This window comes from Mastigoproctus giganteus, chromosome 6, assembly GCF_048544385.1.
Source record: "Mastigoproctus giganteus isolate SK-2022 chromosome 6, ASM4854438v1, whole genome shotgun sequence".
Lineage (NCBI taxonomy): Eukaryota > Metazoa > Arthropoda > Arachnida > Uropygi > Thelyphonidae > Mastigoproctus > Mastigoproctus giganteus.
Genome location: NC_143580.1, coordinates 137559241 through 137575699, shown reverse-complemented (window position 1 = coordinate 137575699; position 16459 = coordinate 137559241). Strand labels below are relative to the sequence as shown.

The 16459-nt window shown below is 39.9% G+C and overlaps 1 protein-coding gene across 1 annotated transcript in view; it reads left to right on the top strand.

Moving 5' to 3' along the window:
- Positions 1 to 16459, top strand: part of LOC150084608 (von Willebrand factor-like) — a 283645-nt gene that overhangs the window by 177224 nt on the left and 89962 nt on the right. The gene's annotated exons all lie outside the window — the stretch shown is intronic.

Below are 16459 nucleotides of genomic sequence, written 5' to 3'. Positions count from 1 at the left end.
TCTGCCCTTTGTCATATGATCATGCGGAAACTTTAACCGATCCAATTTGTTTTATAAAAAAAAAATATGCAAGTTTGAATGCTTCTGTAAGAAAAGATTAATCAGGAAGACAAACGGAAAATGCATTCATACTGAAAATATCGAGTTAATAAGCATTGTTATTTCTAAAGTAGCACTGTTTATTTACTACTGCTATTCTTTTAATCAATAAAATTACTATATGAAACGATTCCAAGACTAAAAACCAATGTACTGTTTCAGACTGTTAATTTAAATTAAACACAAATTTCAGCTTTTCTTCTGAATTAATAATGTTTAATCACAGCTCGTGCAAAGACGAAATAAATGATTTAAAAAAAAAAGCAACGTTCTCTGTATTTCACTTATTGTTGTGAAATACAGAGAATGTAGTAGTAGTAGTAGTAGTAGTGGCACTTGACGCAAGAAAGCAAGTGTAGGAGCTTATGCAGCATCAGCCAAAAAAAAAATAAATAAATAAAAAAAAATAAAAAAAATCACACCATACCCTCCAAATGCCTGTCCAGTTCCTCCTTAAATTTATTTAACCTATCAACTTCCACAACGACAGGTGGAAGTTTGTTCCAGCAATTAACCACCCGCTGGCTAAAGGCAAATTTCCGCACATCTATTCTACATCTATCCTTTCTTAATTTGAACTTATGTCCCCGTAGGTTCGTATTCTGAACAAGTGGGAGGATCCCATCAGAATTCAGCGTGCTCAACCCATTCAAGGCCTTATAGACCTCAATCAGATCACCGCGCAGGTGCCTAGTCTCCAGCCACTGCAATTTGCAGAACTTAAGCCTCTCTTGGTAAGAGGATCCCTTCATTCCCCTCACCAATCGTGTTGCTCTTCTCTGTACACGCTCAAGCAAATCTACATCCTTCCTAAAATGAGGCCTCCAGACCTGTACGCAGTACTCAAGGCGTGGCCTGACCATTGCCTTATACAGAGGGACAATCACCTCCTTTTCCCTGCTAGCAAAATTCCTATATATCATTGACAAAACCCCATGACCTGCCCTAGCAGCCTGTCTACATTGCTCAGAAAACTTCATATCTGACTGCACAATTACTCCGAGGTCTTTTTCATTTTCTACCACCTTACGTGTAGTACCACCCAGTTGGTACGTTTCTCTGGGGTTACTTCTACCCATATGCAGTACTTTGCATTTGTCAAGGTTAAACTTCAGTTGCCACTTCTTAGCCCATCTGCCCAAATTATCTAGATCCTGTTGCAGTAGCACACTGCCATTACTGTCATTAACAACCCTGCCAACCTTCGTGTCATCTGCAAACTTCGACATTAAGCCTGATATACCTTCATCAATATCATTGATAAATATACAAAACAACAGTGGACCCAACACCGAACCCTGTGGGACTCCACTAATAACATTAGTCCACGAAGAGCAGCACCCATTGATTACCACCCTCTGTCTTCTCCCACTTAACCATCCTTTTATCCATTGTAGCAACTTACCCTTAATACCATTCTGCTCCAATTTGTACAGTAGTCTTCCATGCGCAACAGTGTCAAAAGCTTTCCTGAAATCCAAGTATATGATATCAAAATTATTTTTTGCATCCAGTTCCTTTGTGACCACATCATAATAACCAATCAAATTTGTCAGACAAGACTTTCCCTTAACAAACCCATGCTGTGTCTGAATTATTGCTGCAGTCTTGTCTAGATGATCCTGCAATGCATCTTTAACCAGTGACTCCATTATTTTACCCGGAACAGAAGTTAAACTAACTGGTCTGTAATTACTCGTGTCACCCTTCGAACCTCCTTTGTGAATGGGGGATACATTTGCACATCTCCAGTCCGTGGGAACCTCCCCTGAATCCAAGGATGCTCTCATAATTATGGCTATGGGTTTGCTTAGTTGCTTTGCCGCCTCCTTTAATATAACTGGATAGATCCCATCCGCCCCAGGTGCCTTTCTTATGTTTAACTTCAACAATTTCTCCTCCACTTTGCTCTCAGTTATTACAAAATCATTAAGCACACTGCTACAATTTGATAACCTTCTTCTATTTTCAAACTGTAATAATTCCTCACGTGTGAATTTAGATGCAAAATACTCATTCAGTTTGTTTGCTATCTGAGCAGGATCATCAACAGTCGAACCATCGATATCAAGTGGACCAATGAGATTCATCCCCCTTCCTTTTAGAGTTTATATAAGTAAAGAAATCCTTGCTGTTTTTCTTAGCATCTTTTGCCAAGGATTTCTCGTAATCTGCCTTCGCCTGCCTAACCTCCTTTGTGACCTGATTACAGACTAGCTTATATCTGCCATAGGCTTCTGAGTCACTTGATAATTTATATGCATCCCATGCATTTTTCTTCTCTGTCACGAGTCTCATTAGTTCATTTGATAACCATTTAGGCCTAAACCTTGAACAATATTTCTTCATCGGTATGAAAAGTCTAGTAGCATCCACGATTAATTCCTTGAATGCTTCCCACTTAGAATTTACTGTTTGTAACATCGTCAGTTGATCCCACTGTACAGAATTTAAAAAAACTGTCTGAGACCACTGTACTCTACGGAAGCAAAAACCCTTTCCTTTACCCCTGACGGTAGTTAGCTCTTTGAGTAAATCCCACTTCAGCACACTGTGATCACTGCCACCTAGTGGTTCCTTTATCTGCAAATTCTTAATACACGAATGATCACTGCTGATAACCAGATCAAGAGTACTACTTTCTCTGGTTGCCTTCGAACATGCTGTTGCAGAAAACAATCATCCAATAAATCCACAAAAGTCTGACTAGTGTGTGAGTGACCAACCCACAAGTTCCAGTCAATATCTGGGAAGTTAAAATCCCCCATTATGAGACATTCTGATTTACTGGCCCACTCTATTTCTCTGTACAATTGTTCATTGTACTCATTCGAGTCATTAGGCCTATAACACACTCCTACTCTTATTTTTGCTTTCGCAGTGCTCATGTCACACCAAACTGACTCAACAGTGCACTGTCCATCTATATCAACTGGATGCACTTCTTTTGATTTTATGTTTTTCTTAATTAACAGCATAACACCTCCTCCCTTTCTGTCCTGTCTATCCTTTCTGTACACATTGTACTCCCCAAATTCCAGCTCAGCATTCCTTATATCTTTGTGACACCACGTCTCTGCTATCCCAACAATATCCGCCTTTGATGTCTTGACCAACACTTCAAATTCATCAAATTTATTTACTATACTTCTAGCATTGGTATACATGCAAGCATACATGCTCCTATGCCTATTCCTTGTTACCCTAACACATCCCATATACCCAACTATTCCAGGATGACTGCCATCCGTCCCTGAAACCCCCAACACCCCTCGCTCCAGGTCGCTTCTTATTCTAATAGAAGTTGTGCAAGAATCACCTTCACCTCTGCCTGCGGTTACTGTTAAACTATTAGTCTTTGTATCCCCCCCAAGCTAGCAGTTTTCCGACCCACCTAACACTGCCTCGAAAGCATCAGCAAATATTCTTGCACCCTTTCTATTTAAGTGTATCCCATCCCTGTAGAAGCAGTCTCTCCTGTTAACAAGTACAGTCTAGGGTGAAAAAAATTCTACCCCTTGAGCCTTGCACAATCTTTCCAGGGCCGAATTGATCGACAAGGCTCTCATCATATACTCCCTCCTATCGTGTCTGGGCAGAATTGCAGACACTTTCAAATGCAACCCTAATTCTCGGCTTTTTTTCAACAGTGACCTGTACTTGTTGAGTAATTCCGCCGGTCTCCTACTCTTAATATCATTAGTGCCAACGTGTACAACTATATCACCTTTTGTGCCCTTGAAAGATGATATCCGCTCTACAACGTCATCAACCTTTGCCCCTGGCAGACATACCCTGGTCCTGTTCCACCTATCCTTTTTACATAGCATGTTCCCCGTTTCCCTGACAATAGAGTCACCAACAACTACTAGTTCCTGTGGGACCAGCGCATTCTGCCTTGGGGTTTGCCGCTGTGTTGCGCGATGACCAAGTGCAAGCTCTGGCGTTGATGTGGGCAGCTGAGAGCTTGATGGGCCCCTCAATTTATTTCCTTCGAGGGCATCCACCCTGTCCTTCAAACTCTCATATAGGCCCATAACAACGCTGAGTTGTCGCCTGATTTCCTTACACTCCTTACATCGCGCACACACAAAGACATCCCCCATAGCAATATCATGTTCCGTTCCAGACAGTTCGGCAAACATTTCACAAGTTGCACATTTTTTTAGGCTGTGACGCGTTGGAGAATCGCCCCCCTCAGTTCTCCCCCGAGTCACAACACTCCTGCCACTTTGTGCCCGTTGCTTTGCTGCTCTAGTTCGGGGCATGGTAGTTTAAATTAATAAAATCAATGAATTAAATGTCAGTAGTATTTGAATAGAAACTATGAAATAGAAACAGTGAAGCGTATTACTATATAATTATGCGTTAGAGCTACCTAGCTACCTCAATTAAAAACTTTGAATTCCCTACAAAAACTTTGAATTCCCTATATACAAAAACAATGGCTACAAAAATCGAACAAAAATAACGGTTTTACCTATCGTAAGTAAAATCCACAAAACTCTTTATCTAAATTAAAATAAAAAATAACCAGCGTAACTATAACTATATGACTACGTATTAAGTACAATATAAAACAACAATCATGTAAATAAAAGGCAAACACTTATCGTTTTTGCGGAGCTTGTAACTGACAGCTGTAACTTTTAAATAGAGTCAGCGCCCTCTCCCTCAGAAATTTCAGAAATTTCTGTATTAATGAAATACAGAAATACGAAGCTGAAAGAAAGGCATTATTCCAAAGACATTGTAAATTCATGCTAATTATTTTATCAATTCCAATAACTGAATTCCTTTTTGAAAATCTAAGAACTTAATTCTGTGTAATAATTCTCATTTTATAAAAGAATACAGTTCATTGTTAGACATTTCCTGCCACTTCTTCAGTGAATGAATTCTGTCCTTTTTATACCTACAACTTAGCGCCTTTCCGACCTTCTTTAAACCTTTAAATTACTAAATAAAGATAAACCCTTGTTCTAGATATCACACTAAAAACTCGGTTTAACATTTAAATTGCATTACTTACAGAGTTCACCAGCTTCACGCAAAATCTGATTATAATTGTTTTTTATAAAAAAGGATCCATTTTTATTAACAAAAGAAAAAAACATTTTTCACTTTCCCCTCCAGTAGCTAGCCGTAATCTAATCCTTGCAGGAATATTAATATTGCATAATGAAATATTACAGAACAGACATGTTCCAGCATGACATGAGGCGCCTCGGTAGCCAGGTGGGAAGGAGCAGCAGTGCGTAGCACACGTTTCTTGATTAGACTGGGGTTCGAGCCTGTCACCACCAAATACGGAGGATGCGGAAAGGTCAGGGAATGACCACCGCATATCCCGGAGCAATATGGCCTTAGTTGCTAATGCTCCTAAAAACCAAATAACAAACAAACAAACAAGCATAACATGATGTGATATGTCACTCACCTATATGCAATGGAACCGCTTAGGTCTCATTGAGTAGATGTGATACGCGGACAGACAGCTATGAATAACGGTTCCAAGATACAATTTTAGTGTTTTAGAACCGACCGCGTATATGTTATAAACTCTCCGTGGTGTACAGCCACTGAGCTACTCTGGCTGTACTCCATTCTCTCTCTCTTCACTACAAGAAATTCTGCAACTGATGTTTCTGTGACGTCTTTACCATGATGGCTCTCTTGAAGTCGATAGTCCTAGAAATAAATGCGGAATACAGAGGTTCCGAAAACGAGCCATTGTTTTTGAAACCTCTGTATTCCTCTGAAAATGACCAAATGACATGCCTAGAAGCGGGAAAAACTGGTGGCTAAACAGCAGCCTTTTATGTAATTTGGGATAGGAGACACACTTGAAGTGGCTTTTCTGTTCTGTAGGTATATCGAAGTACGAATCTACTCTTCGGAAAGAGATTTCAGTCTCTCGCTTTTCCAAAAAATGCTCAAGATTTTCCTTTAGGATAAAGAAACATGATATGATTAACTTCATTTCATTTACCTATGAAATTCGTGGCAGCACGCACTGCTATAAATTGTAATTTGTTCTTTCACATAGGTTCATTTTAGTCTCGTTCACACTGCTGCAGTACGTCAAAGAAAAATTACTCAGATATTTTCTCCGTATTATGTGAAAAAATCCTATTGGGGCAGGGGACGTTGTGCAAGCGAGAATGGAAATTTTGAACAGTGAAAACCATACATATGTAATCAGGACTGTCAGTTCTCTATTCATTTGTAAAGCATGCAGAACTAACAGCAGTTGATAAATAAACATTATGAGGCAACATAACATTCGTTGAACCATATCTTCACTTTTCATAATAGGTTCCATCGAGATCCGCTATCGCACAGGATGTTAATTTTTTTGTATACCTCATAAATAAATGTGTATTGCTCAATGGATATTGAATGCATAATAATATATGCAACCACTCCTCTATATCAAAACTGACGTAACTTTAATAACATATTGTTCCCCAGCATATTGCGTATATGTGGATGTACTTCTCTATCATACTTTACACCGCGAAAGCCCAACGCATCCAAATTTAAATAAACACCAAATTTATTGCCGCCCCATTAGGCCTCTCGAATTTGCCATTTTAGCGGTGGGACCTGCTAGAGTATAATAAATTTCAAGGTACACTTGGCCAGCTCCTCGTTGGCATAGTACGGACAACGTCGGGTCCCATCAGGGGCTCGACAGCCAATAGGCCAGAAGAACAATGGGCACAACATACTACATAACACATGATCCACAGACTTTTAAATCTCTGGTCTTGACAGAGTACTGTCCCTCGATACAGCGAACACTCGCGGAGATGGGAGAAATTCCTGGTGCCGTTTTACCCTCAACACACTTTGTACTTGTACCTTTTTGTTGCCCCACTCTGGATGCCCTGGAAAACATTACCAGAGCTGCTGAAATAACAAACCATTAATATCTACTTGTAATCGCAATAGATTTTGCCGGGGCATTTGACACCCGATGGTGGCGAAACGTCCTCGACAGACTCCAGACGGCCAATCTATACATTAATGCATAAAAACTTATTTTGGCAACAGAATGGTTGTCGTATAAACTCCATATCGTTCCATTTCCAGACAGATCTTCAGAGGCTGCCCACAGGGCTCAGTCTTGGATCCGCTCTTCTGGAACATGGTTCTCGACGGTTTCCTAAAGCTAGACCTAGGTTGTGGCAACTCAGGCATACGCGGACGATCTGACCCTGGTACTGCGAGAGGACAGCAGAACCATGCTAGAAACTTCTGCTGCTCGTGCCACTGCCACCTTACAGAAGTGGGCCGGTGAAAACAATCTCTACATATCCTCAAACAAGACCAACTCAGTACTGCTAAAAAGGTACCCTGGACGTCAGGAGACCACCCCAGATCCGTATCCAAGGCACTAACAATTAAGCTCACAAAGGAAATAAAACACCTTGGGGTTGTCCTAGACAATAACCTCTCATTGACCCCTCATCTGACCTAAATACAGAAAAAGATCAGAAGATACTCTGCTCAGTTCATGAGGGTCTCCTGCAAGCATTGGGGGCTGCGAAGCAGCGCCCTCAAGCTGTTCTATAAAATTGTATTCCTGCCTGCCTGCCATAATGTATGCCGCTGGCGTGTAGTACCGGAAGGCCACCACGGCCGTCAACAGAAGAAAACTGGACACTACGCAGCGGTATATATTACTTACAATAACAAGAGCTTGCAATACTGTAAGCACGCACGCTCTCCAGGCCCTGACGGGGACTCTTTCCCTAGACCTGGAAATAGTCTTCCGCGGCCTAACATATCAACTCTCAAGGGACGGGAGAGGCTAACCATCTGAACTTCACTGTGAACCCTGAAACCGACCACAAAGTGGAATGCAAGCGTCTCCTCGCACCCCTCAACCAGAGCTGACAAAACCGCTTGCAGACATCAACCAAAGGTAAAATCACCAAAAAATGTATCCCCGATATCCAACTGGTGTACCCAAACTATCCACCTTGGCTTTCTCCTGGACTTTTCGCCACCTATCTGTTGACCGGCCATGGCGCCATAAGAGAAAAACTCCATGGATTTCGATTAAGTGACACCCCCTATGTCACTGCGGTCTACACGAGACATGGGGGCACTTGATGTACGACTTCCCACTGTACAAGGATCTCCGCTGCCGATTTATAACCACCGCCCAAATAATGCTACGAGACCAGGAATATCTGATACTAACCGAAAGAGATAGCTATAATGCCTTCACTCAATATGCACAAGACCTCTTTACAAAAGACGGCCTCTCCCACATTCACCACCACAACAGCAACAACCGTGAAATGAATAACCTACGACAGCAATCAATACAAACCAACAACTAACTGCCTCAGAAAGAGAGAAAAAAACCAACATGATAAGAGGATCACACGAACCGGACGTAACCCACGAAAGGTGACCACCCAATATGTGGACTCCCCCGGACCGGTCGCAGCCTCATGAATGACTTTCTACTCAGCTGAATTCCAACCAGCCCAATGAGACCACAGAGCTTTCTACATATGCCAGCCATAATGGCAATCGGTGCCGGCACTCTTACTGTACCCATCTTTCTTTCCCCCTCCCTCGGCGGTAACGGGAGGAGGCAGTCTCTCCTGCCTCCTCCTCTTCCTCGCCAACGCAGATTTCCTCCTGGTGGGGCATGGGCTCGCCCCGCTGACTTATAATGGGGTCTGCGCGGGTAGCACAGTTGTATCGTCACCGTCCTCCCCACACCGAGTGGAAAAGGCCTGGGTTCGAATCCTGTCGATGATGCGAGGAACTTTAATGGGCTTTTTTCACCCCGTGGCTGAGTTATTCGGTCTCAGGCGTAGATAGCAAGGTTTTTCTCCCCAGTAAGTGGGGTTTTTTCGTCCAGCAAAACAGGCAAATCGACCATGGAACATACGCAATTTACAGTCACAAATACGGGTTAATGTATTTAATTACGGGCAACCCTAAAATAATAATTTGATTTTTTTGACTTATATTGGGGTCGTCTCCTCTACTGACCCCATTTCTTCTGTCTTTCTCCCGCCAGTCTTCAGTCTCCTCTCTATCTGCCCGCCAGCGTATACTCCACAGGTAAAAATTTAAAGTCATCCAAATTAAGTTCGCCCACATTTCAGTCTTTCAATTTAGCGTTCAACCCAAGCAAACATACATTTTTTTATTATTATTATTATTTTTTTTTTTTTAAGGTACTAGCTACTGAAATCTCTGGAACAAAGTGGCAGGACCTGCCAGAGTGAACTATATACTAATGGGTACCTAGTCTGCCTCCACGGGACGAAGTATGGGCAACGTCGGGCCTCAGCAGGGGTCTGGCGGCTAAATGGCCAGAAGAACAACGGTACACGACATCACACACCTCACTTTTAAATCTCTGGCCTTTACAGTGAACTGCATCACACCACAATGTAAACTACGCGAAGATGGGGGAACCCCCTGGTGCCGTTTGACCCTAAACACACTTTACACTTTACCTTTGGGTTTCCAGGCAGGCAGGCACTTTGCCCACCTGGCTAGCCCAGTCGGCAGTCCAGTTATGAAAGTGGATATGAATCCGCACAGTTTCCTATTGGGTTCAATTGTACAGCCACATTTTTGGTGACAGGGAAGGCATGAAATGATACAATTTATTTTTTTGCTGATGCAGAAAACGTTTGCTTCCTTGCATCTTTTAGCCACTATAATACTAATATTAATGGTTTGTCTGTTATTTCGTGTGAAATTTTTTAGCTCGCACAAATAATTATATCCATTAACAACACCATTAAAAAATGAACTTCTTTGGACCATAAAATGAGATGTAATTATAGCTGGTCTTATTTCCCTTTTAATGAATTACATAGGCATACGAAAGTCAGGCGGACTTCGGGATATTAGGGCAACAACCCTGAACCGTTTTAAACTTATGAGGACTGAATTTCAGATTCTTGATTGTTTTGAATACATATGGGTATTCATAACGTCAGGTCGTCTATCGTGCATTGAGTTCACCTGGAATGAAATTGAGGATAACCCATTTAGAATTCGGCTAATCTCTGAAACAGTTTCTGACTGTATCAAAGGACGGGTTTCTTACGGGTCCAGTCTGTTCAAACTTCGATATCAATGCCTTCAAAATTTAAAGTGAACAATGACCTGTACCTTTTTTTCGCGCTCCTCTATAGGCTTTTTAGGGAAGCCGTTACGTTATTACAGAAAGTGAGAGAAATGCCATGTTACAGTGAATTTCTTTACTTTGATAACTATGAATTCCGTTTCTTTTCCTCTCATTCTTTATTACTAGTAGTACAACATGGTTCTGGGAGACTTCCTAGGGACATTGGTCCCGTTCCACTAAATGCGTCCACAGGTTGCGGACAGTGAAACGGTCTTCAATGAGGTTTCTCTGCGAATAAACAGTCGCGGACAATGGCAGCACATTCCTCACCAAGAAGGAGTGGAGTAGACTATGGCAAGTCTACATCTGTAAAACGCTACACAATTCCTATGACGATTGATGTGACACGGTGTTATCTGTATATCATATGTGTGTGTTATGGGGGTTTAAGGGCGCATAAGCTGCCGAGGCTATAGTGCGCCTATGTATATCATATGAAGATGTATAATACATATGTATATAGCAGAGTTGCCCGTTGAAACTAAAAATGAATGTTAAAATATCTAACCAGGTTTGTTAACTATTATTTTTCCATTACAAAACCATGTTGAGTATCCTTCAGAATTCCATTTCTATCTTAATTATCCTGAACTTCACCTTGATCATGGCCGCTATGATTTTCCCTACTACTAAAGTTTCATTGACCGGTCGGTAATTTCCTATTATACTCTTATAACCGCCCTTATTTATTGGAGATACATTGACCCTTTTCCAATCCAATCACTGAGAGAATCACTGGACTCAGGAATCTCTCCTGAATCCAGTGATTCTCTCATAATTAACCTTAATGATTCAATGCATTCACTTATGGGAAAAGTCTCCCTTAAAATTATAGTTTATATGCCATAAACCCCAGCAGCATTACTTGCCCATAGGCTCTAAAGTTTTTGTCATTAAATAATCATGTAAAATTTCAATATCATTAATTACATTTTTCAACTTAACTCCCGTAATTTCTCATTGACACAGATTTTTTTCTGTAAATATCGGTGCAAAGTAAAGGTTGAGTTCATCTGCAACTTTTAATTTGAAACTTTTATCATTAGAACCATCAGTTTTGTCGGAGTAATGCATAAATGAAACAAGAGATGTTTGTTTAAGTATAGTTCATTACTTCTGACCTTCCTTTTCTTTTCTGAGACAAAAATTAAATCCCTGGTAATAATTTATTTCAGATAAATGCAGTGCCGACTTCGCAATGATGTTGGGTTGAATTTTTATTGCTGTTACCACTCTTTCCGTTTCTTGCCAGCCACAGAAAGAAAGTACGTAATTTTACCTATTAATATATGTTTCTGTATAATTAAATTAATTGTTTCACTTTAAGAAAGTCGAATTTGCAATAATTAAATTTAAATTATTTTTTAATGTGCTTTAGATTTAGTTTGCTTTGATAATTATTATTATTGTTTGTTACTGAATCGATGAATATAAATAAACTTGCCCTTCGGATGCTATTTTGCTGTGTTTTTAGAATTTGTTGTAATAATTTCGAATGATTTATTTCTCTGTACGGAATTGCGCATGTTTAAGTACACGTAGGACAATAAATTTGCGCGCTGGGTTAGGCTGCGACAAAAACCAGCTTCCAAATTGATTCTAGAGCCATTGCAGAAGAAATGAAGGCAAATTTCGGTCAAAGACCAACATTTACTTGAAGCTTACTATTGACCGAAATTTGGAGGCTGAGAAAAATAAAAAAAAGAAGTCTGGAAGGCCTCACAAACTTATTGAATATCTTCGACGAAATATAAAAGGCCTTGTATATTGTCTGCAGAAACTATCACGAAGCAGGTCCAACAGCCCATTGGAACATCCCTCAGTACGTCAGCCAACTACAGAGTGCTGAATAAACTTGGGCACAGTCCAATACTACAGGATTTAAGGCGGAGGGGAATAGTATTGTACTGCTTAGGGCAAAAGCTGCCTGAATATGATCAAAAGCTTTAGAAATGTCCAAAGTAACCTGTTCGAATTTCACAAAACATTTCCATTAAATTTGTCCAAAGATGGATAACGTAAGCCAATATATCACCAGTGGATCAACAGGGACTGAATCCATATTGGCGACCATCGATCACGTGGAACGTTTTGAGATAGTTTAAGAGTTGGCAGTTGATGTAAATCTCCATTACTTTGGAAAGAATAGACGTAAGTGTAGTGGGACGATTCTTACATAGCAGGGATTTATAACACGTGAACCATTGAGTGGAGCGTACTGGGTGTGACAGGAGATGCTTTGCCAAGCATCTCCTGTCATTTACCATTTTGACAAGAATTAGAACTAAAATAGGATGCTTGGAAGTCGGCCTTTGTTTTTAGTTGAGGATGTAATGAAAATATTAGGTTTTAACAGAGGTTAAAATATTGATGGAACGGAAATTACGGCAGATAGCTTTGACAAGAAACCAGAAAGATCGATTACCATTTTGACAAGTAAGTTTTCTACTCTTAGCTTGTTCAAAATGAAGCTTGGACTGAATAATAACCTTTTTACAGTTGCTGTAAATTCTAGCGTAAGCAGAAAATAAACTTAGATTTGGATAAAAGCAAATTGCGATATATCTAAAAGTAATAGAGCACATTGATATCACATAATATATATCACACTAAGTTGTGACACAACACCATCTGTGCAATCCTTAACCCATTATGCAAGCAAACGCATTTTCTAATGATTTACAACGTTAAATAACGCATACCATTTGCGACTCACTGACAAGAACACAAAACAATATGAAATACAGCAGAAAAAATTATGAACATGGAGAAATAATAAAAAATAAACATGAAAAAACAGAGCCAGTAATACTTTATAAGTAAAATACGATAAATTTTCCTTTTATACTCCGATATATAAGGTCAGAGTAGTTCACAAGATAGAGGGAATACAAGAACGTCACCGTATTTAATAGTTACGAGCATGGGCGCCGGCTGGATATTTTGCAAGGTGGTACACATGTGGGAATAAATTTTTTGTTCACTAAATTTTCGAATACATGCAATCTCTTATTTCCAATAAATTAATGAAAATATTAAAAATTATATTATTTCCAAATCCAAAGTTCGGGCACTTGCACCACCTTACCCCATGCTGCTGGCGCCCATGGTCACGAAGGCTAAACCATTTTACTAAAACTCTCATACCTTACTATCCTCCCACTTTTAATAAATACATTTTTAGTACACTGTTCTCGGAGTTCCCCTGACGGAGGTGTCATCTACAAAAAAAACGTCGGCCTGCATAAGAATTCCATCCCAAACATCATTTATGTTAAGCATATATATCAAGCACCATACATAATTAATTGAACGAATGTCGGAAGCAAAGTTGAGCAATCTCAGATGACAGGGGGGAGAGCGAGACGCATTGAAGTTCAGTTTTTGGCAGTGCAGAGTAATCTAGTTTGGTAATGAGTTTGGAAACAAGACGCCATTTAATCTCTATTTCATAGTATTACAGAAGCTGTATAAGCTTGAAGGTTTTGCAAAGATATTGTAAGATGTAGATCTTACAAATTAAAATAGAAATATTTGTTTTGCTAAAATAAATCCAGGTAGGGCAATGTAAAGCGAGAATTAGCATTAATGCCCGTGTATTAAGTTAATGATAGTAAGTATTAAGATTGAGTATTTAGTTTTAATGTAAATAAGGTTAAAGTTGGAAGAACACTGGATTCAGTAATGGACAGTTTTAGGTGTGGGAATTAAAATAGTGGCTAAAAGGTAAACAAGTAATTTAAATAATAGAAGAGAACAAGCAGAGACAGCACATGACTAGGGAAGGGATGCCAGTGGAGAACAGGGGAGAAAGGGTTGTGAGGGCAGGAACAATAGGACCGTAAAATGGAATTATTTTACTTTTGATCTAAGCCACCATTAGGAAGTAAACAGGAAATTAGTGGCCATTCAGTGTTCACATCAAAAAGGAACGGCGTCAGGGTGGCTAATATATTAGCAAGTTGGCTACATTTAGCAAAGAAAGTGTGAAAACGAAAATGAGTGCTTTGGAGGTTACCAGGAAACATAAAAGGGCCATGCTGCTGTGTGAAAAAAAAAAAAAAGAAATTTCTAGAGAAGGTTGGTTTTAGCGCTAGGGAGACAGTTGGGGCGATTTGTTTTATCAAATAGGAAGGAACGAAAAAAATTAAACAGTGTGGTGATTGGTTGGAGTCCTTGGGGGAGGCGTTCCAAACTTGAGGGAAAGAGTAAAGTTCGGGGAGTGGAGCAATTCGAGCAAGTGTCCATTTTGTATCTGACTTCTCTATGGTCGAGAAGGTCGTGAGTTCAACTACATTTTTGATGGTCAGAGTTCACATCTCGTGGTAGCAAGATAAAGAAGAAAAAGAAAAAATGTGAGAAAAGAAAGCCTGGTCCGGCATCGGAGGATAGTGATAGGCAGTGAAGGCGGTGGTTAAGTTTAAAGATAAGTGAGCCAAGAAGAGAAAGAAAGCCTGGTCGGGCAATTCATATGCATGTCAGGAGCATTCGGATGAATTTAATTGAAAGAGCATGCAAATGACAGCAGCACTTGCGAAACGACACTGTGGAAGAACTTGATATTCATTTATCCATCCCTTTATATTTCATGGTGGGTTCATCCCACATCTACTCCGAATTCATGCGAGATGTGGTTTAGACAACGCATAAATGAGTATGTGAGTTTCGCAATATATAATAACTACATAATGTACACCTATCTCCTCTGTCTACCAAACTCCATCTAAAATTCGTTATTTTGTTCCCCAATTTACTGCACGTATAGTGGCATGCGTTATGTTTTTATATTATCGCAGTTTCCTGTTTAAGTGATGCGTACATGTAAATTAGCTTCAGAGAAATGCTGTATTTACAGTTACCAGCAATTGTTAACGTAACAACAACCGAATCTTCACCAACAGGTTTGAAAAAAATAAATTAAAGGTTTTAAACATTCAGCTTATAATATGATACGGTCACTGGGTCAAATGACTTCGCGATTAATAATTTCGACAATAAGTACAATCGCGTGGTGGGTTTCGGTATTTATTTTGTTAATATATAGATTTTAAAGCAGTTATTCCTAATGTAAACGGAGTGGTCATAAAGTACCTGGCAAGGTAAAAATGTAATTGTTTCGAAGCAAATATATTAATTGTGTACAAGAAAACAAAATAAACAAATTTTATTGTTAAGCCTATAAATTTATGTGGTTACAAATATTTCTCGGAATGTTGCTCCTCTGAATCAACAGCTTCGATTCCACTAATGAAATCATAAATAGCAGAGAAAATCTGATCTTGGAACATTCTTTTTCTGGATTGTCCGTTTTAGTTGTTTATCATTTAACTGGGCGTGCGTGTAGACACGCCCAATCTGAACTGCAAGGTGATCACCTTTTTTTTCAAAAGCTTACCCATGTTTCTTCCACCAAAATGTTCCCTTATAAAACAGCAACTCTTCGGTGAGTATGAGAGTGCCCCATCCATTTGAAAGATCAACTGATTCAACACCCCTCTGTGTAATTTTGAAATGAAAACATTTATCAATATATCTACATGTTATTATGTACACTCGCCTTACACTGACCTATGGCCGTGGTGCACTAATATCCCGATATGGTAATGAGGTGCCCATTAACAATTCATTCAAAACAATTTCAGTGCAGTTATAGTAGTAGTAGTGGCGTGTGATGCAAGAAAGCATGTGTATGAGCTTATGCAGCATCAGACAAAAAAAAAAAAAAACACACCATCCCCTCCAAATGCCTGTCCAGTTCCGTCTTAAATTTATTCAACCTATCAACTTCCACAACGACAGATGGAAGTTTGTTCCAGCAATTAACCAACCGCTGGCTAAAGACAAATTTCCGCACATCTATTCTACATCTGTCTTTTCTTAATTTGAATTTATGACCCGGTAAGTTCGTAATCTCAGCAAGTGGAAGAATCCCATCAGAATTCAGCGTGCTCAACCCATTCAAGGCCTTATACACCTCAATCAGATCACCGCGCAGGTGCCTAGTCTCCAGCCACTGCAATTTGCAGAACTTTAGCCTCTCTTGGTAAGAGGATCCCTTCATTCCCCTCACCAATCTTGTTGCCCTTCTCTGTACACGCTCAAACAAATCTACATCCTTCCTAAAATGAGGCCGCAACCTGAACGCAGTACTCAAGGCGTGGCCTGACCATTGCCTTATAC